The sequence below is a fragment of the Felis catus genome, chromosome B1 (genome assembly GCF_018350175.1).
Source record: "Felis catus isolate Fca126 chromosome B1, F.catus_Fca126_mat1.0, whole genome shotgun sequence".
Lineage (NCBI taxonomy): Eukaryota > Metazoa > Chordata > Mammalia > Carnivora > Felidae > Felis > Felis catus.
In genome coordinates, this window is record NC_058371.1 from 87017236 (window position 1) to 87044702 (window position 27467).

At 43.8% G+C, this 27467-nt stretch overlaps 1 long non-coding RNA gene and 1 pseudogene across 2 annotated transcripts in view; one reads left to right on the forward strand and one right to left on the reverse strand.

The window, feature by feature from the left end:
- LOC123384935 overlaps window positions 1-27467 on the forward strand; it is a 78972-nt gene that overhangs the window by 7584 nt on the left and 43921 nt on the right. Inside the window, exon 1 of one of the 2 annotated variants that reach the window (XR_006596745.1) lies at window positions 26268-27085. The exons of the other annotated variant lie outside the window; for it this stretch is intronic. This is a non-coding gene — a long non-coding RNA (uncharacterized LOC123384935). Of the gene's footprint in view, window positions 1-26267; window positions 27086-27467 lie in introns of those variants that run through there. 2 annotated transcript variants of the gene reach the window in all.
- LOC101093181 lies at window positions 19389-20531 on the reverse strand (annotated as a pseudogene).

Genomic DNA, 27467 nt, shown 5'->3' on the forward strand with positions numbered 1-27467 from the left:
AATGGTAAGGCGCACATTTTACTGGGGAATTAAAGAGACACGGGAATCTAAAAAGTGAATTTCTGTCTTACCCACATCTTACTTTTAAATTCCCTACTGACAGGCAAAAATAATTTCAAAATAATTTTAAAAATAGGGCAATAAGGATAAATAGGGCAGGGAAAAAAATAGAGCCATGATTACTAGATTCATGGTCTGCCAGGGTCGAGATGGGTGGAAATGATGGACATCACCTCAGGATTGTCCTCGCCTACCTGTCTGCTCTTGAGAACTTCTGGAAGGCAGATGGGGTGCTTAAGCTTTTTGTCACAGGCCTTTTGAACCCTACAGTGCTGACGATGCCCCCTTTTCATCTCTGTCACCATCTCCTCCTGGAATACAGACTTGGTGGAGAAAATAGCATCTGGGTATCCATCTATGCCCAACTTCTGTTGACATTTACTCTTAAAATTTATCAGCCATGTAGTGGTTCCTGGGGGGCGGGGGGAGGTGTGGAGCGGGGAGAAGGAAAAGGGAACCGTAAGGACGAGTTCTCCACGCCTCTGCCCATTTGCCTTTTGTGTCTGCTGGGCAGGTACAGGGTTGCAGAAAGGGAGGGGACTGACCCAGAGTCACCGCTGCTGTGAGGCTGGTGCCGTCTCCATTGCATTCAGTCAATAGCGTAAGCTGCTATTTGACATCCTTCTGGACAGCACCATTAAGTGCCAGCGCTTTCAAATGGGCTAAACTTGGCTTCTGTTTCTAAGCCTTTAAACCAGAGCAAGGAGAAAGAAGGCCCCTCTAGTGCGGGATATTGACAGCTTATCTAAATTTAGAGGCCATGTGGAGTGTGATTTCGCATATGTCCCTTCCTGATGCCAGTTGGCACCACAGAGCTCAGCGCAAGCCCTGAGCGTTTTCGTGCTGCTCCCCCACAACACACACACACACGCGCACTCACCACCGCCCCCCCCCCCCCCCCCGTGTGTTCCCGACAGTGTGCTTCAAGCAGGTGACTAAGCAGACACAGCAAAAGCACTTTACAGATGGGTTTGAAAATGGCTCCTTTCAGAATGCCATGAGATCCGGCGGCAGCTCTCTCTCTGGGAATCTGTGAGGAAATGCCATGTACCCAGCACAGCGTTCTGAGGAACAACAGTTCCCGTGCTGGCCAAGTCTGTCCTCTGCCAAGCCTGTTTAGAGTGGGAGCTCTGGAGCTTTCGCGGCCAGAGCCTCTCATTCTCCTCAAATTCAGAGAGGAAAACGTTTGCGAGACCTGACAGCATATGGCCACTAGATGGGGCCAAAGGACCGTGAAAGATTCCTCCCCCTTTTTTTGTGGCCACCTAAATCTGTAATTCCACCCTTAGCTGAAGAATCCTTGTAGAAGAGAGAGACCTTGATCATAAATCCCACACGCAATAGCAGGTTCATAATGCATCCTAGTGACTACATGTTGTATTTTTTTCTCCCTGAGAAATAAAATTTCTCTTTCAATGGAGAAGGATGTTCCTTAACATCTAACATGTGCTAATGTTAAATCTCTTTCCTAAGAAGCCAGCAAACTAAGCCTTTAATGTGCACTGACCAAGACATCTGGGCAATGTCTACAGCGAAATGCGGATTGATAGCTTGAGGGACAGAGAACACATAAGCCACAATCTTGGCAGCTTGGATAGAGAGGGTTATTTTTCCCCTAAAAAATGAACATTTGACTTGTCAAAAACATTTTCTTATTGATCCACTGAGACAGAATCTGCAGGTTAGAGACACAAGTTTACAGAAAATCTCCTTCACTTTGGAAGGGGAGTTCAGGAAAAAGCAGAGACCAATTTCTTCCATTTAAGGAGTATTTACCTATTTGAGAGGGAGTTTAAGAACAAAAGATGGGTGGACAGAAATACATTTCTTTGTTGCCCTACTCTTATGTTCCTGCAGTCTCCCATATCCCCCGGGCAATAGGAATCACAGAACATGAGACACGTGGTTGCCAGGGGGGCATCAACAATAGAATCTATATCCAAACAGCACCATAGGTTTACCTACAACTCATATTTATTCCTAATATCAATTCTTTGGTTAGCAGTGCCTTACAACAAAAAGGGCTGGAATTTCCCGATTATGACTGCACCTGTTTGGCCTTTACCGATGAACTCTTTGTGTGCTGATTATTTATCATGTACAAAAATGTGTGGGCAGCCAAAAAACCCCCCAGACTCCCAAATCCCACATACCTAAACTTAATTTGATGTTGAGTTACAATTCCTTTGAAATCTCTACCTGTCACAGATTTCCAGCTAATTCTCCAAATTAATTTCCTGGAACTGCACGAGGAGGGTAGATGCCTTGGGTGGCTTTTTCACTCTTTTATGCGCAGCTCTTGGCATCGTGTTTGGCACAAGGTGGGTTCTCGGTCTACTTGCTCAAGGAAGGGATGGCATGAAGGCTTGACTTGGGCTCAGCATGGAGTGAACAGATTAGTTTCTGTGTTTTGTAGGGGTCACATCCTGAGATCTGCCTACAGCAGATGACTCTTCCACAGGTGGACGCTTTACCTAGAGACTTTGCAAGCAAGCTTATGAATGGAAAAAGTTGGGTAGAAATCAGGACATCCTCATCACGAAAATGGGGACTAACTCTGCTGCGTTTCAAAGCAATCAAATCGAGATTCCCAAAGTTGAATGTAGCACCGTTATTTTTAACAGGTGTGTTGTTTTTATTACTGTGTATCTTAAATAAGAGACACTTAGACACTTAGCATATTTTTTCCTCCCAGAGCTTAATGGTGTTTTATTGGTTTCCATCATGCTAAATAATCATTCCATATTTAGCCCGGGCCCGTGTGGCCATTTGCAAAAGTGATGCTGGTGAATAATAAGGCACACATTCATATGTAGGTCTTAAGACAACCCACGCAGAAACCCTCAATGAGGTGAGAGAAGGGTCTTTTCCATCGACACGCATTTTGGTCAAACTTACATTTCCAGAAACAGAATAATACAGGAAGCAGATGGATGTATTCCAGGCTTTGTGTTTGTCTTTGATATTTCCAAAGACTTTTCACCAGCAACACCTCTCCTCCCCTTCTCTCTCCTCCGGCCTGCTGCGTCTCTTTCCCTCCCCTCCCCTCTTTTCTCTAGGCAAGAAGATCCCTTTCTTTCCCTTCAAGATGAGGTAAATCGTGGTCTTAGGTCTTCAAATGGGGAATGGTGCTGTCTCTGTGGGTTGCATCCCCATTCGGTGATGTGGAGCCACACGCCGGTCAAGGCTGTGGAATGTACCATCTGCTGCCCATCAACCAGGCCACAGACGTTGGGATATGAGCATAGTAGAACCAGAAAGGTCTACCTCCCCCCCAGCTGCTGAGACCCGGCAGGAAGGGAGCCAGAATTGGCCTGCAGCTCCTTCTCCAGCCGAACTCTTTCCCTTTTAGTCTTCTGTTGGCTGTCAGGCTCATGAAGCAAGCTGAATGCAGTGCACATCTCTACTGGTTTTTCGCATTTCAACCACGCTTTCTTCTGAGAGTTACTCAACTTGGGCAGAATGTAGAGACAGCTGCATAGAACACATGCTCAGTGTGGTCACCTGAAGTCTTCTCAGTGCTCTGGGTAGCACCCCACTTGGTCCACAAGGGGTTTTGTTGGCTACTCAGAGGACTCAGAACAGCATAGCTTTGTCTGAAGACATCTTTATGGATATTCTCATTCAAACAGTTCTCTCTCCTCCGTGCCCTCTTTTTTTTTTTAATGTTTATTTTTGAAGGAGAGAGAGACAGAGTGTGAGTGGGGGAGGGGCAGAGAGAGAGGGAGACACAGAATCTGAAGCAGGCTCCAGGCTCTGAGCTGTCAGCACAGAGCCCGACGTGGGGCTCAAACCCACACACTGCGAGATCATGATCTGAGCTGAAGTTGGACGCTCAATCGACTGAGCCACCCAGGCGCCCCATCCATGCCCTCTTTTCATACCCTCACCAAAATATAGGGATCAAGAGTTGTGGAAGGGGTTCTGGGACCATCTCTGTGAGTCTGCTGGGAGTGGTCTGTCCCAGTCATCTTGACACCAGATGCCAATTTTGTGGCACCTCGGTTGAAATGGAGGCAGGAAGAATCTCATTCTAATATCCCATTCCTTGAGGACTGAATGAGATTCTGTGAGAAAACCACATGTGAAGAGATCTCTGTCAACTATAAATTCCTGTGTACATGTCACTTATTAGCATCACTGTTCTTTGTTAATCTGATGATGGAGTCCTATTTCAACCACCACCAGGAAGTATTAAAAACCATTTCTGGTCAGGAAATGTCTTTTCTTAATTTTTTTTATATTTATTTATTTTTGAGAGACAGAGACAGAGCACAAGCGGGTGAGGGGCAGAGAGAGAGGGAGACACAGAATCTGAAGCAGGCTCCAGGCTCTGAGCTGTCAGCACAGAGCCTGACACGGGGCTCGAACCCACGAACTGTGAGATCATGACCTGAGCTGAAGTCGCACGTCAACAGACCAAGCCACCCAGGTGCCCCAGAAAATGTACTTTCTAGAAACAGTGTTTAGCTTCCAGGTTTATTAGTGAGTGATCATATTTGGTTGAAGGGCAGTTTATTTCCAATCCTGTATCACAGACAGTGGACAGTGGTGAGTCAGGTGCTATGATGCTAGAGTGAAAATGAGCCGTTGTTGCTGAGGAGACATCCCCAGTTCACTTTGTGTGAGGACAAGCGGCAGCAGATCAAGTCACTGTGAAACAATGTGGCTATTTCCAAAAGCCAAAGAGAAATTCAGTCAGTGTTTGATAACTAAGGGAAAGAGAAGGGTGGAAGGAAGAGGGCCTCCCGGCAGAGAGCCTGGCAATGTGATGAGAGAAGGGATCGCGTGGGGCATACTCGTGCACACACAGGCTTGTGTACCTGTGATGGGGAAAAGGAGTCTTCAGGGCATGAGTTACACGCTGGATTGGTCTGACAGAGAGTTGACAGAAGGAAGGTCTTAAGAGCCAGTGTTGAGTTTAGATTTGATAAATAGTGAATGGTGAATCATACTGGCTCCTTTTAAAACATGTTTCTTCTTCTTCTTTTTTAAGATTTTATTTTTGAGTAATCTCTACACAACATGGGGCTCAAACTCACATCCCCAAGATGAAGATTCACACGCTCTTCTGACTGAGCCAGACGAATGTCCCTAAAACACGTTTCTCGTCGTCAAGTAGTACGTGCATGCAGCAAAAACTAAAAACATTATGAAATGTTCATTTGACAGGGCTGGTATGTTCCCATTGCCATCCTGAAGTAATTTCAAGGTTGTTCCATCTAGACCGTAGCAAGGCTTTACTTCCTCCTGTTATCACTCTCTATTGCCCATGGTTCATCTGATTTGGGATAAGGTGGTGGGTCATGAGTATTTAGTGTTGTTCAACTAGATACTGGGAGTTTTCCACTGGAGGTGGGTGGGAAGCAGCCATGGGGCAATGCTGGGTACATGTGGAGGGGTGGGTAGATCAGTGTCATTCCAAGATCGACATCACTGGGTGGCAATCCACCCTTGGCCATCGGTGGTCCTCACCGAGGGACAAAGAGAAGATAACCCAGCCACTCTCAGCTTCCTGCAGTTCCCAGAAGCTGGAAAGATTTTCCTCCATGGGACCCACAACTTCTTCTTGTCAACCTCTCCTGTCTCTGGTGGTGCCCCCTGCGTGTCTTCTCTCCGGCCCATCGGGTCTTTGCTTCCAGTCTTGCTCAGTCTTAAACCTTTGTTCTGTTAGTATATGGCAGAATCTTCCTGCCTAGATTTAGAGCAGAAACAAAAAACATTTTTTTCCTTAAAAGTCGAGTATTGACAACGTTTTTCTTTTCTGTTGTGTGTGACTCATGCCAAGGTACCAGGAAAGGGTTGTGGTGAGTCTAATAAGAGGATGAAACATACTGATTAATAATTTGAAATATTCCCATAAATATACGTCAAGACATAAAGTGCTTCATAACACCATCCCTTAAAGCCAATATTCATATTTGCTGTATGTTCTGCCATTTTATTCTAGGCATGTAATGATGTGTGCAAATGTGACTTGTAATTATGGCTATATTATTATTATTATTTTAAAGTTTACTTATTTCTTTTGAGAGACAGAGAGAGAGTTCAAGGGGTAGGGGCAGAGAGAGAGAATCCCAAGCAGGCTCTGCACTATTACTACAGAGCCCAATGAAAGGTTCAAACCCAGGAACTGTGAGATCATGACCTGAGCCAAAACCAAGAGTGAGGACGCTTCACCCACTGAAACACCCAGGTACCCTATGGCTATATTATTTACAGAAATGGGATCTTACTAAATGGACTCTTTTGCATCTCGTGTTTTTTACTTACCGCATCTTGGACATCTTCCCAAATTGTTAGCTGTAGATCAACCTCAGACTCTCTACGGGGAGGAGGAGAATGATATTCTGACAAAGCTGCTCAGGCAATTCTGATAGCTAAGCCTCCCCCACTCTCTGGGTGCTGCCATGTGACCCCTCTGTGATTAATACCCTCCCTCCTCTGTGTGGTGACCATGAGCACTATGCTTGATGACACAGTAGCATACTCATTGGCACGTCTTTGATTTTTTTTTTTAACATTTTAAATTTATTTTTTAAGAGATAGAGACAGAGCATGAGTGCGGGAGGGGCAGAGAGAGAGGGAGACACAGAATCCAAAGCAGGGTCCAGGCTCCAAGTTGTCAGCACAGAGCCTGATGTGGGGCTCCAACTCATGAGCCTTGAGATCATGACCTGAGCCGAAGTCAGACACCCAAGGGTCTGAGCCACCCCAGTGCCCCAATGGCACTTCTTTGATTTTGAAAGTGTTCTCTTACATCTTTCTCTCCCTTCTTACCTCCCTCCCTCCCTTCATCTCTTCCTTCCTTCCTTCCTTCCTACCTTCCTTCCTTCCTTCCTGCCTTCCTGCCTTCCTGCCTTCCTGCCTTCCTGCCTTCCTGCCTACCTCCCTTCCTCCCTTCCTCCCTCCCTTCCTCCTCTCCCTTTTCATTCCTTCTCCTTTTGCTGTATTTCTTTCTCTCCTTACTGTTTAAAACACCACTTGAATATAAAGGATACCATTAGTGAACAAAAGCACGACAGAATGGCTTTTGTCTCCCTTTCCTCCCCTGTAGATAGAACTGTAACTGAATTTTGATCACCCTGAGGGGGGACACCCATTTAAAGCACCCACCAAGTAGCACATGGCCCTGCTGTCTATGGAATGTGGCAGGCTGCTGCTGTTCTGGGGAAAAGCCTCTGGAGGAGCAGGGGTCTGGGAAGCAGGCTGTGCAGGGACCCTGAGGACTGAGCTGAGGCTCCTTTGATTCCTTTGAAAATAGCATTCCTCCTCTGCCCGTGCTATTAAGCTTCTCACAAGATATATTTGCGCTTCTGCCTAAGAGCATAGGTGGAGACAATGCAGGTAGAAGCAGAGCAGCTATGGGACTCCTGTGATTTCGTCACGAATCCTGTTGGTAGGGAGGGGAGCGGAGCTGTACCTGGCTTCCCTGTCCTCCCCCCGCTCCCACTAACTTGATTGCCATTATTTTGCCTTTGATAATCAGGCTCATATTTCCAGGCTGGAGGTAGGTAGTGCCTCTGACCCAGCCCTCCCTCCACCTTCACACAACCTGTATCAAAACCTTCATGGTAGAGGCACCGTTAGAATTTCAGGCTCTCCTTGAAATAAGGGAAGTGGTTCAGCAAATAGCTGTCTAACTTCAATATTCTGTCTCTGTCTGATCAATAAGGAAAAGTTTTTGACGAGTCTGATGTTCAGTTTTTAGGAGGAAAACAACCTTCTTGAGCTGACAGAGGAAAGGCCAGGGCAAGAAGATCTTGCCTTTCGCCCTGAGCCTGTGGAAGGAGGCTTGAGGGTAATGGGTGCTTGGCTTTCTTTTGCCTCTGTGACAACTTCTTTCTATGAGGGTCTTTTTCTTAAGCTCAATTATCAAGGCTAGTAGCAAACATTACCAACCATGACACTGGCAATCACAAAGAAGAAGAAAGAAGATTCTTGAAGAGTGCATGGCATCCTTTGGGTTTCTTAGGAATAAGGGACACTTGTATTACGAAGTTTCAGAAGGAGTTACTCTGACCCTCGAATGGGATTGCCATTCAGGAGAAGATGAATTCCCTTATATTCCTCTGTTTAGTGTTTTATTTGGTGCCTCTTCCTTTCTATCTTACCAATGAGGAGTTTGAGGTACTGATAGGCTTGATAAGTAACAAGGAGCAAGTGGAATTTGAAACCTGTGGTCACCTGCTTGTCAAAATCTCTTAACCTCAATTTTCATATTCCTCCTGGGTTGGAGATCAGAAGATATGGTAGATGCCTAGGAGAATTTCAGCACCAAGGCAGGAATCCCACCAAAGTTTGGGAGTGCCACCTAACAGGGGCCATTTGGCATGGCCTTACCCTCCCCTGGTAGTTCCCTGGGCAAAGAAGTCAGGTTTGATGCCTTAGGTGGACCATCCTGCTTCCTGCTTTCAAGGTTCATGGGACGCAGGACAGCAAGCCATCGTCAGATAGGATCCTAATTGTGGGCTCCCAATTAAGTGGGATGTACACCAGGCATTTTTCACCCTTAGAACACATAGAAGGGAGACTCTATACACTGTTTGGAAATCTGTACTTCCGAGAGGTTTGGGGAGGAGTCTTCTCTCTAGGGGAGACCAGTTTTAACTCTGAGCCAGATGTATTGAAATAATTGACTGGGAGTGTGGATATCTATTCAGGGTCTGAAAAAAGAAGGCTAGGGCTTAACAACCAAGGAACTAACTGAACCTTGTTAGAAATCAATGCCTTACGTGGAATTGAGCTGGTAGCTGGAGCCCCAGCCAGTCGGGTCCTGGGACTTGGGCACCTTTGTTTATCAGCTGTGAGTCTGGTTTTGTTCAATGGTGATCTGATAGCGATTCTGCATGCTGATTGGCTGGGGGAGGTTCTCTTCTCCTACAATGAGAAGATAATCAATCATGTTACTGGCTTTTGTCTTGGTGAAGGTATTTAGATTTCAGCCAGCTGGTTAGCTGCCTCAAGGCCACCTGCTTGACTGAAAAGTAAAGAATCAGTCCCTTTTCCTTTGCAAGGAGAAGGGAGGAAGTATTGACTTGTGTGATAATTTTAGGTGGATGATTAAATTTGGCCTCTTAGGCTCCAGCTGAAAATTCAATTCAGATGACTGGTTCTTCTTTTCATACATCGTTGAGCAATCCTGTGTACTGCCATGGCTAATGTTCCTGATGCTGATTGTCCCTTCACTTTAACAAAGCACAGAATCCCAAACCCACTCTCTATTTCGTGTGCCTCCCGGCTACAGGAACATAATGAGGAGATGCACTTTTCTGCTTAAGAATACTACTCTTATGCAGGCATGCTCAGAGGCTCTCTCAAGTAGCAAAATATCTCTGTAGGAGTGAGTCAGAACAGTGATGATTTCTCTGATGACAGTTTATAAAATACACCAGCTTCCTCTGGTGCATTTCAAATTTACAGTGCAATTGGTCACGCTTCTGGTGCCATTTGGCTGGAACATCACAATCCCAGATGCCAAGTACAGTGAACAGGGTGAGTGTGTACGAGCTAACCCAAAACTGGAGAGTCGTTTTTTGACACTCCCATTTTCCACATCAAGTTTGTCAGCAAATCCTGACATTTCTCCAAACTTCTCACTCCTCTCCATCTTCACTAATCGCGGCCCCGTGAAAGCATCCATCATCTCTCACCTGGACCACTTCAGTCACCCAAGTGGCATCCTTGCTTCCACTTTTGCTTCCAAAATCCGTTCTCCTCACAGAAGTTAGGGCACTCTTTAATATTTACTTACTTTTGAGAGAGAGAGAGACAGAAGGAGAGCGAGCGAGCAAGAGAGCGAGTGAGCAGGGAGGGGCAGAGAGAGAGGGAGAGAGAGAATCCCAAGCAGGCCCCTCATTGTCAGCACAGAGCCCAATGCAGAGCTTGGACCTGTGAACCATGAGATCAGGACCTGAGTGGAGATCAAGAGTTGGTCGCTTAACTGATTGAGCTACCCAGGTGCCCCTAGGGTACTCTTTAAAAAAATTGGGTCACAGAGCTCCCTTTAAACTATAAACTTCCCTATAAACTTCTACAAGCTCTTATCATAACTAGGCCAAAATGAAGTTCTCCAATGGAGTCTATGGGACCTTATGAATTCTCACTTCTGTCCACCTACTGACTTTATCTCGTATTTCCCTTCTCTCTCACCCTGCCTCACCATGTCTTGAAAACTTCAAGTTGCTTTCTGCCTTTGGGCCTTTGCACTAGGTATTCCCTGTGCCTGGAATGTTCTTCTCCTGGCCAACATCTTCACAGGGTATCATCATTTTATTCCATTTGCAAGTTAAGTGTCAATTCCTTGGAGAATCTTTCTTGACTATTTAAAAAGTAGTCTCATCCTTCTGTAGCATACTATCCTGTTTTATCTTCAAAATAGTCCTAACTCCTACCATACATTTTTTCTTGTTTATTTGTTTATTGTCTGTCTCCTTTACTGGAATGTAAGATTTATTACAATGTGGACTTTTTCTCTTGTGTTCAGAGTATGTCCAGGGCCTAGAACAGTGTCTTGTAAATAGCAGGTGCCCAAGAAAGGTTATCTAGTAGATGCATGAGCAAAGAAGAGGTTTTCCTAAGTGATACAGGATACTTTAAGTGTGGCCCTACCAGGAATTAGGACATGAAGCTGAATGACTTTTTTCAGGTTTATTTTTGATCTGTATTCTGAGCTTCTAAATTATCAGATATTTTCTGGGGCCTAATGTCTGTGGTGTTGTTAAATGTACTCAAACAATGACAACCTCTTATCTGGAGGAGGTAAGAGACTGACCTCATTCTCAGCTGATCTGATCAACTGAAAAGCAAGATGTACTGTTAATTTTAGGATCTATTATATGTGACATTTTTGTCTTGCTAAAGGTTAGGGGCCAACAGAAGAACTGGAGAAGCCTGCTAACCAGTGTTTCTGTATTCGCATTTGGAAATTAGCTGGCACTGAGGACAGTCTGTGTTCTCACCGTGATTTGAGGTCTAGGTCTTATTTTTCCAGGAAGGGCTGGTGTCTATGCCGTGTCCTCAGTGTCTAAAATATCTTATTCATGCATAAACAAAGGGCAGGCATGATGCAGACAGGATGAATCCCTGAACCTCACAGACAGGAGAAAAATGTAGAGTCGTGATACTTAAAACATTTCTCAGCCTTAGTTGTCAGCGCTGGTACCCACTCCAGCACATTTCTGAAATGAACTCTGCTAAGACTGGGTCAGTGACACCATAAAAAAGAATTTTGCAATTAAAAAGGCTTAAAGGGATCACTGGCAAGATGGCCTTTTTTTTTTTTTTTAAACGAAGTTGCTTAAAGAAGTAAACTCAGTAGAAGTATTTCCTTACATCAGATTTGCCCATCAGTCAAAGTGAAGGGAAGCTAGGCTGAGAAGAGCTGCCATTTGAGAAACTCTACATGGCAGTTTTTAGAATTCAGCTTTTGCTTGGGAAGCCATTTTTCACCTGATGAAGGCATCTATACGGTGACTTCCATGGCCCTTAATGCTTGATGATCTACTGAGAAAGATAATAGAATTAGGAAATAAGATACAGATAAAACAGCTCATTGGAGAAGTCCTACCTTATAAACAGCCATAAGCCTTCTATTTTAATTTACCAGATAGATGGTAGTGATTTAAAATATTATATAATAGGGGAAAATAATCACCTCCACCAAATCACATAATATTTAATGTACATTTATTGCATTTGACCCAACTGGGTCTTAGGAATTAGATCTTACCGGCTGTTTAATGAATTAGCCAAAATACCCCAAATCAAAGACAACAAAATGGAACAAGAGTCATTAGTGCCTGGCATCCTTTTTGTGTTCTAAGGGGAAGCAGCTATCTTCATGAGCCATGATGTAATGGTAAGTGATGATAGGAGTTGACTTGAGTTCAGACTCTCTCTTGAATGGAAGGCAGGTAGAGTGTGAGATATATAATGAGATAATGAGAGATTATCCCGTGGGATAATTTTTCCCGTGGGAAGAGTTTTAAATCAGCAACGGACTGCTTCTTTCTGATAGCTGGCATTTATCAAGACCATGTGCATACACACGGAGCAGAAATGACCACATAACTCTGTGAAGGGATGGAAAGGGAAGTTTAGAGAGTGTTTGAGTTGGGATATCTCAGAGAGCATCCAACCTGAACTTCTTCCTTTTGCCAACAAGGATACTGAGATCTGAAAGGATTAAGTGCTGTGCCAAGCGCCACACAGATAGTTAGCGAATGGGCTAGTACCTGATTGGGGTGACCCATAGTCTTTCTAGAGAGAATGGAAATTAGAAAAAAATCCTTAATTTCTTATGCTGATTATGCTGTGCCCTAAAGGCTCTCTTTCTCCTGTGAGGTGGCACATGTAGTGAAATTTCGAACACAGGATCTTCTACTCTCAGCTGTCTGCTCTTGGGTTAATTATTTAACCAATCTGGGTTCCTGTCCCCTGATCTTTGGAAAGTACAAACATAGGCACTGGTGAGCTTTAGAGACAATATGTGCAAAGGCTAGAGTATAGTAAACACTTGGCAAATGGTAGCAATTATTATCACTGTATTAGAGGAAATATTGTTTACTAGTTGAAAGAGTGGGCACGGGGTGCTAGACTGACAGGCTTCGAACCCTGCCTGCACCACTTCCTGGTCCTGGAGACTTAGTAGTTCTGCAAGCCTTGGATCCTTCACTTTTAAAATGGAGAAAACAAAAGCACCTACTTCATACGTCTGCTCTGGCGATTTAATGATGTAATTCATGTAATGTGTTTAATAGTGTATTGAATATTGAAAAGTTTGATAAACATTGCCCATTATTATAATTGTTTTTAGCTTTGCCATAGAGGATACGGGGCAGGAGTCAGTAGACTTTCTCCATAAAGGGTAAATAAGTTAGTATCAGGTGTTGCATGCCATCAGCACTTCGTTGCAACTATTTAACTATGCTATTGCAGCACGGAGGCAGCCATCGGTAAATGAATGAGTATGGCTGTGTTCCAATAAAACTATATTTGTAAAAACAGACAATGGGCTGGACTTGGCCTGTGGGCCATAGTTTGCCAACCCTTGATACAGTGCAATTAAGAATTCCTGCTCCATGGCTTCTGGAGGAAGGCACCCTGTTGATAGGTAAAGAGGGCAGGTGTCTTTTTTTCATGGAAAGAAGAACTAAATAATTCACCTTTGGCACATGTTTCCTATCCTCAGACCCTGTTTGTGGTAGAATTTACTAATAGCAGGGCAAGAGAGTCTCTTTTTTGCCTTCTGGCCACAGTTTGCTTTCTCCCTCAAGACATGGCCAGTCAAATACACGAAGAGGCAAAGAACCTAAGAATCAGCTCGTAGTAAGATCCACGATCCACTCAGTTTCTATGCTGTCCTTGAATCCCATTTCATCATGCCAGCATACCAGATAATGGATATTACTTGCAAATCCTGTGTGCTTCTGATATCAGCACGATTTGCACAGTCTCCTTTATTACAGACGCTAGGGGCTTTCAGTTCCCCTGTTTGTGGAATCCTAGGTGGTTATGCCCTTGCTTTGATTCCTAACACCCTTTGTGAGAAGAGGGTCCTCAGAGACAAGGTATTTTTGGCCTTTGACACTGTCTGGTGGTCTTTTTCCTGTTGTTCATGAACCTACCAGACAGAAGGTCGTGGGGCCCACTTCTGGAAATGATTAAAGGTGGCACTTTGCTCCAGAGTGGAGGCGTAATCTTATTAATCGGGTACCAGAGTACATTTTGCAGAGAGAGAAAAGAGAACTTTAAACTTGGCCACTTTTACACCTAGTATTGAGACAATTTATTTCCTACCCACTGATCTAGGTTCTGGGACTGCAAAAAAAAAAAAAAAAAAAAGAAGTATCTTGGGCAGCTGCAAAAATTAAGGAGTGAAGTCTGATAAATAAACACTCAGTTGCTTTATACAAAGCATGGTGATTGCCAGAAATTGCCTAAATGGTGGTGAGCTAATCATCAGGGTGAGGCTCTAAGACTTTATCAACGGCAATGGTACAAGGTTAAGTATTCCCCACAGAGCACATGAGCAGAGAAAGCTATTTATGGGGAAAAGGATCAGGTCCTTGTGGTCTCAGCAGAAACTGTGACCAATTTTCTCTGGGTAGAGTCGGGGAGGGCAGTTAAAAAGCACTACAACATTTGGTAGAAAAGGAACGTTCTCTTTCATATTTCCAACAGTAAATCATCATGCTATTTTAGAACTTCATAGACAGATATTGATAATTAACTTTCCCAGAATCCTCCATACTATAGACCTTTACTCTCTGAAGGGGCATCACGTTCATCATTTTTAATCAGGGTTCTGGAGAGTTAGTAGGATATTACCATGCCTGTTGTCAATTATGGTAATTTTCATATTGTTTAAAAAATACTTTTTAATGTTTATTTATTTATTTATTAAAAAAATTTTTTTTAACGTTTATTTTTGAGACAGAGAGAGACAGAGCATGAACGGGGGAGGGTCAGAGAGAGAGGGAGACACAGAATCTGAAACAGGCTCCAGGCTCCGAGCGGTCAGCACAGAGCCCGACGCGGGGCTCGAACTCACGGACTGTGAGATTATGACCTGAGCTGAAGTCGCACACTCAACCGACTGAGCCACCCAGGTGCCCCAATGTTTATTTATTTTTAAGAGAGAGAGAGAGACAGAGTGCAAGTGGGCAGGGGCAGAGAGAGAGAGGGAGACACAGAATCTGAAGCAGGCTCCAGGCTCTGAGCTGCCAGCACAGAGCCCAATGTGGTTGGATGCCCGAAGTTGGATGCTCAACCGACTGAGCCACCCAGGAGCCCCAAAGGCATTTAGTTTTTAAAGAGAAGATTCTGTGAGATGCAGGATGTTGACCCAAAGAGATGACTCATTAATCACATGTTCAGTGTGTGATGGTGGTGGGGACAGTGGGGGCAGAGAGCAACACCTTATCATCTTTGAAGCCCTCACCAGATAGCTGGTTACCCAGCTATGAATAAAGCCAAGTGCCCCTGTAGCAAACAGGTAGGACCAGACAGAGGCGAGGCAGAGGGGGGCAGATAATGTGGGACATTGATGAAAAGGTTTGTAAGAAGAGCTTTCTTGGTCATGTCAGATCTCTCCAAAGCCCAAAGGGTGAAGAGCCTATAGAGACCGTTTAATTTGGCAAAAAAACTTGGACTTTATGATCTTAAAGAGTAATTTTGGCTGTGTGGTGGACATGAAAGCTGTATTTTAGGTATTTATGGAGAGAATGGGTTGTAAGTTAATGAAGATTTGGCTGTTGAAGATAGGACCAAAATACAGCAATGTTTGTGGGCAGGTGCAAGGCCAGGTCATGGAAACATAGCATGGGGAGAGGTGATGCTCCTGGAAGCCTTGCTGGTGTCATGGTGAGTGCATAGAGGAGGAGGGGCTGGAAGCCACATCTCCTGATAGCTCGGGAGGATTTTCCACAGATGGGGAATGAAAGCATGTTGGATGACAGAAGGAAAGGGACAGTGGAGGCTCCATCGAGTTTGCTGGAGAGGCAGAGGTTTTGAGAAAAGGGGGACTCACCTCCCTTCTTTTAAGGCTGCGAGGGAGGGACTTAAAGAACCAAGGGAGGCACATGGAGGGCAACTGCTGAGTTGAAGCCATGTTCATGGCAAATGAAAACACACACACACACACACACACACACACACGCACACCACATAGCATGCTAACACACAAGAGTGAATGATGTATGGAAATTGAGTAGTTCTTACTTGACCAGATTCCTCTCCTTTGCAAGGGGTTAATCTTAAAACGATTGCTATGACCAGCTCTTGTGGCTTTAGGGAGAGGGAGAGAAAATTGTTCCCATTTTCTTGTTAAAGTCTCTTTTAAGTTCAAGAGTTGTTAGGACTATTTTGATACAGTTCTTTGCCTACATGATATAGATTATGGTGGGGCTAGCTGTATTTCATGGAGACATGAGATCGCTATCCTTCTTCCCTTCCTTTCTTTCTTATACAAACTGATTTTTTTTTGTTTAAGTTTATTTGTTTTGAGAAAGTGTGGGAGGGGCAGAGAGGGAGAGAAAGAAAGAGAGAGAGAGAGAGAGAGAGAGAGAGAGAGAGAGAGAGAGAATATCTCAAGCAGGCTCCACACTCACTCACATTGCAGGCTTGAACTCATGAACCTGTGTTCACTCACCATAAGTGAGATTCATGACCTGAGACAAAACCAGACTCTTAGCCAATGGAACCCTCCAGGCACCCCTACAAACTGATTTCTAAATGTTGAGCACATTCCGGGACTAGATCTATAAAATAGCCTTCACAATTTTACTAGAACTACCTAGTGACCATTTCAAGATATCTCTTTAAGATGGGCCAGCACAAATGATAAGAAATCTACCGGGGCGCCTGGGTGGCTCAGTCGGTTGAGTGTACGACTTCGACTCAGGTCTTGATCTCACATCTCGTGAGTCCGAGCCCCGCATCAGGCTCTGTGCTGACAGCTGGGAGCCTGGAGCCTGCTTCAGATTCTGTGTCTCCCTCTCTCTCTCTGCCCCAACCCACTCGCATTCTCTTTCTCTCAAAAATAAATAAACATTAAAAAAAATAATAAGAAATCTACCAGCTCCATGTCTGACTCATGTTTGGGAGCTCAGTGGACAGCATGTGCATTTTGTAAATTCTCTTATACTGTTATTTTGGTTGACCTTGTTAGGAAATGCCAGGGCAAAAAAAATTAGTGCTTTATAATTGCCATACAAAAAGACCCAGAATCCTTTAATTTCATGTTTACTGTGATGACAAGCCTTCATTTCTGCCCCAACAGCTTATTCCCATCTGCAATTCAGGACGGAGAGCTAATAGCTAAGATGATTGTCTTCTTGGATTTGTAATCTCGGGATAAACTATAGTTCTTAGAAATGAATGAGTAAGTTCATGTTTATCCAAAGTTCAAACATCTGGAGAGCTCACATTAACAGAGCATATTTCTAAAAGTGCTGGTCAGTGACGAATGGCTTTCATAATTGTCCCCCAACGTTTGGAATAATCCTGAGGTGTTGTCTGGATTACCAGAGGGGGATTCCTTTTTGTTGGATCTTAGTATTTGATTTATTTCATTTGATTTCCTAATTTGCTGAGAACTGATAGAGTACGGTTTATTAAACCTTAGCCAGAATACTTGATTAGCAGGGGCTCTGAATTTCTAGCCATTTTGTATGAATGGGAACAACAGGAAAGAAAATCCTGCCATATTCCTTGTCTGGCAGAGGCCACAGAGGTGGTGAGAGAGAAAGTCCCTTCTTTTAAGTAAAGGTGTATCCTGTGAAAATGGGAAAGGAGAGGTCTTGCCTACATGGCCTAACCACCTGAGCTCAACCATGAGAGAAAATAATACCCACAAAAGCGTTCATTTTTTAAAAGTTGACTTATTTTGAGAGAGACAGAGACAGTGTGAGTGGGGGAGCGGCAGAGAGAGAGAGAGAGAGAGAGAGAGAGAGAGAATCCCAAGTAGAATCCCACTGACAGTGCAGAGCCCGATGTGTGGCTCGAACTTGTGAACCAAGAGATCAAGACCTGAGCCGAAACCAAGGGTCTGATGCTTAACTGACTGAGCCACCCAGGCGCCCTAAAAGGGTTAATTTCTAACACCAGATTGCTGCTTGTGTCACAAAGGCAAAGGCTAGTAAAGCAGTTTCTCTGGTCTAATTCCCTAGGGAAAGCCAGGTGGTGGTCTCGTCTCTGAGGGAGGCCCTGCCCCACCTGCCTGCTGGTTAGGCTGGGACACGCCTCACTGTTAATCCTACGCAGAGCCCTCTCTTCTGTTAGTTGTTATTTTTCTTCCTCACCTCTGGACATTTCGGCATATTCACTCGAAACATCATCACAGGAGAACTCGACTTTGACAGAAACCTCTCTGAAATTATTTTTTTTTCCTGTTCTGGCTTGCACTTGAATAATTCTCCATCAACAGCACGTCTGATTGAGTTGGCATCACAAACCCTTTTGTATGCTATTTTTTTTCTTCAAGAAATATTAAAGTCTGAATAAAATTGGAATAGCTGCCTGGTAATGATCTCATTATATATAAATACAGAAGTGCTCGCAGGGGAGATAATGACTCCAAGATGCAGGTATGCGGCGAATACCTATTATCTTTCAAGGAGTGGGCCCGCATTCAACCCTCCTCTACAGCCCCCCACACGTCCCTTTCAGCTTAAGGTTCAAGTTGCAGAAAACGAATGGCTGATTGAAGCTGGGAATAGGGTTTTTTCTTTCCCCCTTCATGACATATGTTAGGAGATGAAAGGAACCTGGGCTGTGTGTTTACTCTTCATTTGGGACTTTCACATGTTCTGATTGATCGGAAAGACAAAAAGGCAGAAGGAGAGACATTTGGTGCTGGCTGAACACCATATCCATTCTCAATGTGAAGTTTCCTTGTTTGGTGAGGATAATTGTGATGAGGCAGTTCTGGGTATAGACGCCACTAAAAGATTTTTAAAAATAACATGCTCGCCACCCAGTTTGAGTTCTTATATAGCAGAAGAACAAACACAGATGGTGGCAGTAGGGGTGGGGGCTGGGGTGGGAAAGGCCCTTCTAAAGTGGGAGTTTACTAGTTATTAGCCCTAGTATATCTTTTCTGGATGCCAAGGCATAAGCAGATGAGCTTAGCACATCACAGAGGACCACATATAGGGTTTGATTCCCAATATGAGCTAAGCAACCCTGGAGAAAGTTTATTCCCTGTGATTAGCATCAAAAAAAGAAACTGGGTAGGAGAGAGGGTAGGCTACATGGCTCTATCTGTCCCTGTTAGGTTCTAAAGGAGCGTTTATCTGAAGGGGGATGGCCATCTGCCATCTTGGAACAGAGAGATGATGTGCAGGAGTAGTTCTTGACCGTTTCTAATGTCTAGGGTTATAAGGCTTACTTTTTTCTTCTGGTGTCCACATTAGGCATGATCAAAATACAAAGTAACATCATAAGCATAATTCTTTGGCAAAAGGATGGTATGAACAGCAAAAATATTTTGCCCCTGGTTAAGTCTTTCATACAATGTAGGTGGTATGGTGTTGAGCAATGACAATAAATTCCTGTTGACTGAGAGTGAGTTACGGCCATAAAATCTAAAGAAGGAAGGGTTAGTTAGACTAGACAGAGGCCTATGTGGCCTGAGGGGGGAACCCTGGAATCACACGGGACCATTCCTATTGTGGGGAGAGTTAGGACAACCATCGTTGGCCACTGATGGATCCATAGTGCACATGCTGTTTGATACAGTGCTAAGGTTTTCCCTAGTTTGTTTGTTTGTTTGTTTATTTATATAGTCATTCACTCATTCATTTATTCATTCATTCTGGGTACAGTACACTTTATTGATGGTGCATGACAAGGTAGGGGTCCCCAAACCCCTCCCCTTCTTCAGGCAGTCTGGGATGGAAACTGTGGAGGTTGGGAGATTCCCAGTGTGTTAGGGGATGAGTTGGGGCAAGGACTCGCCAGCAACTGAGGGCCTTTCTCTTCCTCCTGCTGTCTCTGGGGCTCTTATTCCTTGGGAGACATGGGGACCATAATGTCCACCACCTGGTTGCTGTAGCCAAATTCACTGTCTTACCCTGAAATGAACTTGATAGCGTGGTCATTGAAAGCAATACCAGGCCCAGCATGGAAGGTGGAAGAACTGTTAAAGTTACAGGAGACAAACTGGTCCTTAGCGTAGCCCAGGATGTCCTTGAGGGGATCCTCTGATGCCTACTTCCCCACCTTCTTGATGTCATAGTATTTGGCAGCTTTCTCAAGGTGGCAGGTCAGATCCATGACTGACATGTCAGGGGTGGGGACAAAGACATCCATGCCAGTGAGCTTCCCATTCAGCTCAGGGATGACCTTGCCTACAGCCTTGGCAGTGCCGGGAGAAGCAGGGGTGATGTTCTGGGTAGCCCTTCAGCTATTCATGGTCTTCTGAGTGGTGGTGATGGCATGGACCATCATCATGAGTCCCTCCATGATGCCAAAGTTGTCATGGATGACGTTGGCCAGAGGGGCCAAGCAGTTGGTGGTGCAGGAGTCATTGCTAACAATCTTGAGGGAGTTGTCATACTTCTCATGGTTCATGCCCATCACAAGCATGGAGGCATCAGCAGAAGGGTAGAGATGATGACCCTCTTGGCCCCATTCCTCAAGTGAGCCCCAGTCTTCTCCATGGTGGTGAAGACCCCGGTGGACTCCACAACGTCCTCAGCACCAGCATCACCCCATTTGATGCTGGCAGGATTTCGCTTCCTGGAACATGGAGGTGGATTTCCCATTGATAACAAATTTTCTGTTCGCAGTCTTGACTGTGCCATGGAATTTGCCATAACTGGAATCAGAGTGGAACATATAGACAATGTAGCTGAGGTCAGTGAAGGGGCCACTGATGGTGACAATATCCACTTTACCAGAATTAAAAGCAGGCCTGGTGACCAGGCACCCGATAGAGCAAATCTGTTTACTCTGAACTTCACCATCATGTCTCAGGGACGTGGCTGGCACTGCACCAGAAGATGTGGCTGTCTGTCAAACGGGGAGGAGCAGAGAGCCCCTAGTTTATTATGCGCTGAAATGTGTAATGCCTTGGCCCCGAGTAACGAATCTTTCTCCCCTACCAGTGCTATAAGCACCCCTTGGGCTCTGACTTCCTTGCAAGATGGCAATAGAATTTGAATTGAATTGTTTGTAGATATTGAGTGTTGGAACCCCACATTCTTGTATTTTTCCTCATATTTTGCTTGTGGAACAGTCTAAGAGAACTCCCCAGTTTAGTAATTATATGTCCTCTGAATACCAAGTTATATTTCAGAATGCCTCTATCTTTATGGTAATGATAAATCATCATCATCATCATCTACTACTCTTGTTTTAATGTTTATTTGTTTATTTAATTTTATTTTTTAAATTTATATCCAAATTAGCATAGAGTGTAACAATGATTTCTGGAGTAGATTCCTTAATGCCCCTTACCCATTTAGCCCATCCCCCATCCCACACCCCCTCCAGTAACCCTCAGTTTGTTTTCCATATTTATGAGTCTCTTATGCTTTGTCCCAATCCCTGTTTTTATATTATTTTTGTTTCCCTTCCCTTATGTTCATCTGTTTTGTCTCTTAAAGTCCTCACATGAGTGAAGTCATATGATATTTGCCTTTCTCTGATTGACTAATTTCACTTAGCAAAATACCCTCCAGTTCCATCCAAGTAGTTGCAAATGGCAAGATTTCATTCTTTTTGATTGCCGAGCTATACTCCATTGTATAATATACCACCTTTCTTTATCCATTCATCCACCCATGGACATCTGGGCTCTTTCCATAGTTTGGCTATTGTTGATAGTGCTGCTATAAACATGGGGGTGCATGTGTCCCTTCAAAACAGCGCACCTGTATCCCTTGGATAAATGCCTAGTAGTGCAGTTGCTGGGTCGTCGGGTAGTTCTATTTTTAGTTTTCTGAGGAACTTCCATACTGTTTTCCAGAGTGGCTGCACTAGTTTGCATTCCCACCAACAATGCAAAAGAGATCCTCTTTCTCCGCATCCTTGCCAACATCTGTTGTTGCCTGAGTTGTTAATGTTAGCCATTCTGATAGGTGTAAGGTGGTATCTCATTGTGGTTTTGATTTGTATTTCCCTGATGATGAGTGAAGTTGAGCATTTTTTCATGTGTCTGTTCGCCATCTGGATGTCTCCTTCGGAAAAGTGTCTATTCATGTCTTTTGCCCATTTCTTCACTGGATTATTTGATTTTTGGGTGTTGAATTTGAGAAGTTGTTTATAGATTTTGGATACTAAACCTTTATCTGGTATGTTGTTTGCAAATATCTTCTCCCATTCTGTCGGTTACCTTTTAGTTTTGCTGATTGTTTCCTTCGTTGTGCAGAAGCTTTTTATTTTGATGAGGTCCCAGTAGTTCATGTTTGCTTTTGTTTCCCTTGCCTCCGGAGACGTGTTGAGTAAGAAGTTGCTGCAGCCAAGGTCAAAGAGGTTTTTTCCTACTTTCTCCTCAAGGATTTTGATGGTCTTTCATCCATTTTGAGCTTATTTTTGTGTATGGTTAAGAAAGTGGTCCAGGTTCATTCTTCTGCATGTCGCTGTCCAGTTTTCCCAGTCCATTTCTGGGTTCTCTACGCTATTCCATTGATCTGAGTGTCTGTTTTTGTGCCAGTCATACTGTCTTGATGATTACAGCTTTGTAGTATAGCTTGAAGTCTGGGATTGTGATGTCTCTTGCTTTGGTTATCTTTTTCAAGATTGCTTTGGCTATTTGGGGTCTTTTCTGGTTCTATACAAATTTTAGGATTATTTGTTCTAGCTCTGTGAAGAATCCTGATGTTATTTTGATAGGGAATGTTTATTTATTTTTCACAGAGAGAGAGAGGGAGAGAGAGAATCCCATCAGGCTCTGCCCTGTCAGCACAGAGCCCGAGGTGATCCTGCAAACTGTGAGATCATGACCTGAGCTGAAACCAAGAGTCAGACACTCAACCAACAGAGCCACTCAGGTGCTGCCCCCCACCCCACTTAAAAAAAATTCTTTTTAAATATATATTTTATTAATTTTAGAGAGAGAGAGAGAAAGAGAGAGAGTACCCATGTGTGCACATATGTGTGTAAGCACAGGAGGGGCAGAGAGAGAGAGAGAGAGAGAGAGAGAGAGAGAGAGAGAATCTTAAGCAGGCTCCATGCTCAGTCCAGAGCCTGATGTGTGGCTAGATCCCACAACACTGGCATCATGACCTAAGCCAAAATCAAGAGTCGGATGTTCAACTGAATGAGTCACCCAGGCAACCCCTAAGCTTCTTTTTAAAAACTAAATGATTGGACCACTTCAGAAGTTCACAAATTTTTAAAATGAAGGGCCAAATAGTAAATATTTTAGGCCTTTTGGGCCCTATTGTTTTTTTCTTGACTACTCAACTCTGCCGTTGTAGCACGGAAGCAGCCATAGACAATGTGTAACAAATAAGCATGTCGTGTTCAGATGTAATGTTATTTACACCAACGCCTGCAAATAAAAATCGGGTGGGCTGGATTTAGCCCACTGCTGAGCCCTGGACTAGCTGATGGCTATACACCCTTGTCTGCTAAGAAAGTGCTATGGTTTCTTCACATTCTACATTGATTTCAGCCTCGGAGTGTGGAGACATTTCTTTGGCTTTTCCTTTCTTCAGGAGGAGTATATAAAAAATGGCAATAGAAGTGCTCCTGGAGAGGCACCAGGAGGGATTCCCAGCAATGTTCTGATTGAAATCGCAATGGGAGGAAGCCATTAAAAAAGGTGGGGAGAAAGGTCCCATTAATCAGAGATGGGTACTGCTGTTTTAGTTGGAGATCTGGCTATTAGCTCAGCAGGAAGACAGAGAAGACAAGATGAGGAAGCCAGGAAACATGGCTTTCCCAGAGGCAGAATGCTAAAAAATTATCTTTAGAACAAAATTTTTTATGTAATTCCTTGTACGAGTCTTAGAATCCAAGGCATATTCAGGAATGATATTTTGTTTTGAGAAATAATCTAACATTGCAATCTAACAATCTGACACAATCTAACAATTACAACAGTCTAACACATTCTAAAAATATATTTGATTTTTGTTGAATATATATATGTGTATATATATATCCATCCATTTGAAAATTATCCCATTTATTATTTCCATATAATTGAATAGCTGAATTTATCCAAGACATTAAAATGAAGGTCTAATCATAGGACACTTCCTGTTGCAATTAACAGAAATACCTTACACAAATTGACTTAAAAAAGGGAAAATATTGGCTTGGAATACAGGACAATCAGAGGAATCTGAGCTTCCTCTGGGAGCAGGGTCTAATTCAGAATTTCAAATGAGGTCATTAGTTTCTTATCTCTTTCATTTCTGCCTTCTTCTGTGTATCAGCTCATTTTAAGGCCGGGTAATAGGATGCTAACCCAAGACTCACCTTATGTTTTCAAACACAGAAAAGGGGCAAGACTTCTGTTTTTTCAAAAGTTGTAGCATAGTCTCCTCATGTCTCCTTAGTCCTAACTGGGTTATGTGCCCATTCTCAAACACATTTCTGTGACCTCAGACATTTGGGGCTCACAACATGGCTAGATTGGTGGAGGTGAGATCCTCAAAGGATAGTTGTATTGCATTTATTAGAAAGAAGTGGATAATACGTAAATGCTTATGTATTTATTTTGGGGGGGGTGGTTGAGAGAGAGGGAGAGAGAGGATCCCAAGCAGGCTCTGCTCTGTCAGCATAGAGCCTGGTGTGTGGCTCTATCTCATGAACCGTGAGATCATGACCTGAGCTGAAACCAAGAGCCAGGCCCCTAATAGATTGAGGCACCCAGGTAGCCCCACGCTTTATAATTTTTAGAACACTTTTTATGGAAATGGTTTCATTTGATTTTATAGCAGTTTTGTGGGAATGCGTTTGCCAGCTATTTTTATTTCCATTTTCAGGTGAGAACAAGAGGGCTCAAATCACATGACTTGCTCAAATCCACATAGTTGGTGAAAAAAATTATATTAATTAACTTTTGTATCCTAGTGATGTGATGTCTGACCATTACACAATGAACCATGACCTCAACCATTTTGGACTAGGTACCTATTAATGACATCTAAAATTAAATTAGCATTTTGGGCAAAGCACAATGGCTTATATGATTTTATGGCAAAGTAAGAGCCTCACTGAGTTTTCACCTGATTGTTGGTAAAGTGTAATGTACCTATAATGGCCTTTTCAACTTAACTACAAGGTTATACTTATTCCTGTGGTATCTTTTTTTTTCTGTGATATCTTGTATTACATTTTTGCCTTTGGCTCAGCCTGGCAAGAACTTTTGAGACATGTGGAATCCAAAATATTAGCTACCTGTTCCAGCTTTGCACCATCTTCAAGTTTAACAATAGGCCCTTCTAGATAGTCTTTTAAGTAATTGCTAAAAAGGTGGAATAATAAGATCTATGTAATTTGGTTAATTACTGATTTTAATCTGGAATGAGATCTCTCGTGATATATCGCACAGTTCTACCTTTGGCTTTGTTCGATAGTTTTGTAAGTGATCTGGATGGAGGCTAGACTGATAGATTAAAAATGTGAATCACTTCACAGATGGAATGTGTCTTCTCATTTGACCTCTTGTCTTATGTTTCTAATATGAGCAAAGTTTTGATTGAGAACATCACCTTTTGAAATGAAAAGCTAAATTATTGGCCTGGAGTCAATGGTAACTACGATTCTGTGAGACTCCCATGTCATTTATCCTGGATTGAGTCAGAAATATTGTGGCCACTCAGCTAATGTTTAATTCCTGCAATGAAGGTAAGAAGATCATCACAATGGTGATCAAGCATCGCTGTGAAAATTTGGTAACAAAGAAAGTAGACACTGCATATTCCCTCAGTGACTTAATTTTCTTTTTCAGATTAGAAAATTGAAATTTGAGAACTCAACTGTAAGCGAAGCAAGGATTGGGCCAGAAATGTTATCCAGGACTAAAGCTTCTCAGGCAGGAGGGTGGTGATGGGTAGGTGTCAGAATCATTTGGTGGTGGGAATGGCAGTGAGGCTTTAACATAGACATGCTCCCATCATTTAGCTTTGATTTGGGATCGGCTCAAGCAGCTTTAAAGGAGGATGAGTGGTTTTCATGAATGCTAGAATCAATTATTATTACAGTTGAAGCAAAACTGAGAAACATCACTGTACAACTTAATTTCTCTAAAAAGACTCCTTTAGAATTGGTTTTAGCCCTGGGGCAGGGAGGCAGGCTTCTTCCTTTTTTATCTTTATTATTTTTTTTTAATAAAAATTTTTTTAATGTTATTTTATTTTTGAGAGAGAGAGACACAGAGTGTGAGTGGGGGAGGGGGCAGAGAGAGAGAGAGAGAGAGAGACAGAGAGACAGAGAACAGAATCTGAAGCAGGCTCCAGGCTCTGAGCTGTTGGCACAGAGCCTGATGTGGGGCTCGAACGCATGGACAGCGAGGTCATGGCCTGACCCAAAGTCAAATGCTTAACCAACTGAGCCACCAAGGCACCCCCACCCCCGCTTTTTAAAAAAATATTTATTTACTTTTGAGAGAGACAGCATCAGACGGGGAGGCACAGAGAGAGAGGGGGGGGGGACAGAGGATCTGAAGCGGGGTCTGTGCTGGCATCAGCGAGCCTAAGGAGGGGCTCAAACTCGTGAACTGTGAGATGGTGACCTGAGCCGAAGTCAGATGCTCAGCTGACTGAGCACCCAGGCGCCCCCAGGCCTCTTTAGCCCCCTCTGGGAAGGCGTGGAGAGGGGTCCATGTTGCTTTCTCCCTGAGGACCAGTCTTGCTGCAAAAGCCTTTGCAGCCGCTTTCTGTCCCAGGTGACCATCTTCTCCCCATGATGACCTGAGCACAGCTGTTCCTGGCTCTGCCTTACTTCCGTCTCTGCCCCGCTCCCGCACCCCTAGGTCTTACAAAAGCGTCACCATTACTTAGGTATTTCGTAGAGAAATTTTGCTTTCAGACTAATGAATAGGTTTCAAAGAAATGAATGAAAGCCATTCTTTTCTTCTCTTTCCTCATTAAGTGATTTGCTGTACGTCTGGAAAATACTGTTTATATTCAAAGGGAGAAATATTTAGAGAGCAAACTACCTTCACCTTTTCCTAACTGCCCTTGGAAAACAAGAAAACAGCAGCTTGTTCTCCTCTTGTTGTGCTGTGACCTGCCCCTCCTCTCCCGGTGCTCCCCCTCAGCCCCCGTTCTTCATAACACCCCTCCTTAGCTACAAGAACAGGTTATCAAGGTGATAATAAGTGAGAAAATGTTCCAGCCTTGTTTTAAGCCTCAGCCACATTACACCGCTTAAAAGAGGTTAAATGCTTGTATGAACCTGTGTTTTCCATCCCCCGCCCTGGCCATGCAGCCCTAAGCCAGACTGATCCGGCCTCGTCTTGCCCCCTCGTCACAAGAGACTCCGTGGTGCAGGATGATTGAGGTGGCCTCAGCCTCCCTAGCAGCTGCTGACTTGCACTTGGAAATGCAATCCTCTCAAGGTAATTCCTCAGCTTATAAAAAACTTCTAGCAATGAATTCCGAGTTTGATGCCTCCCACTTGAAGCAGGATAATGGCTGGCTCACTGACTTCCACAGACACCAGGCTCGGGATGCGTGGGGAGCCTGGTATTGTAGGAAGTAACTTTATATAAGTAGGACTTCTGTGGTCTCATCAGGAGATGTCTAGCTATTTCTAGAACATCACTCTCACTCTTCTTTCTCTTCTGAGATCTTCCAGATTGCAAATGATTTGGGGCCTGTCTGGGCCCCTCCTAGGCTGCAGGTGGCTTGACTTCGTACATCGGAGAGAGCAAAACTGTGCTTCTGTCTTCTCTTGGGTGGAGTAGCTCTCATTGCTTAGAGTGGCACTTTGGGACGAAG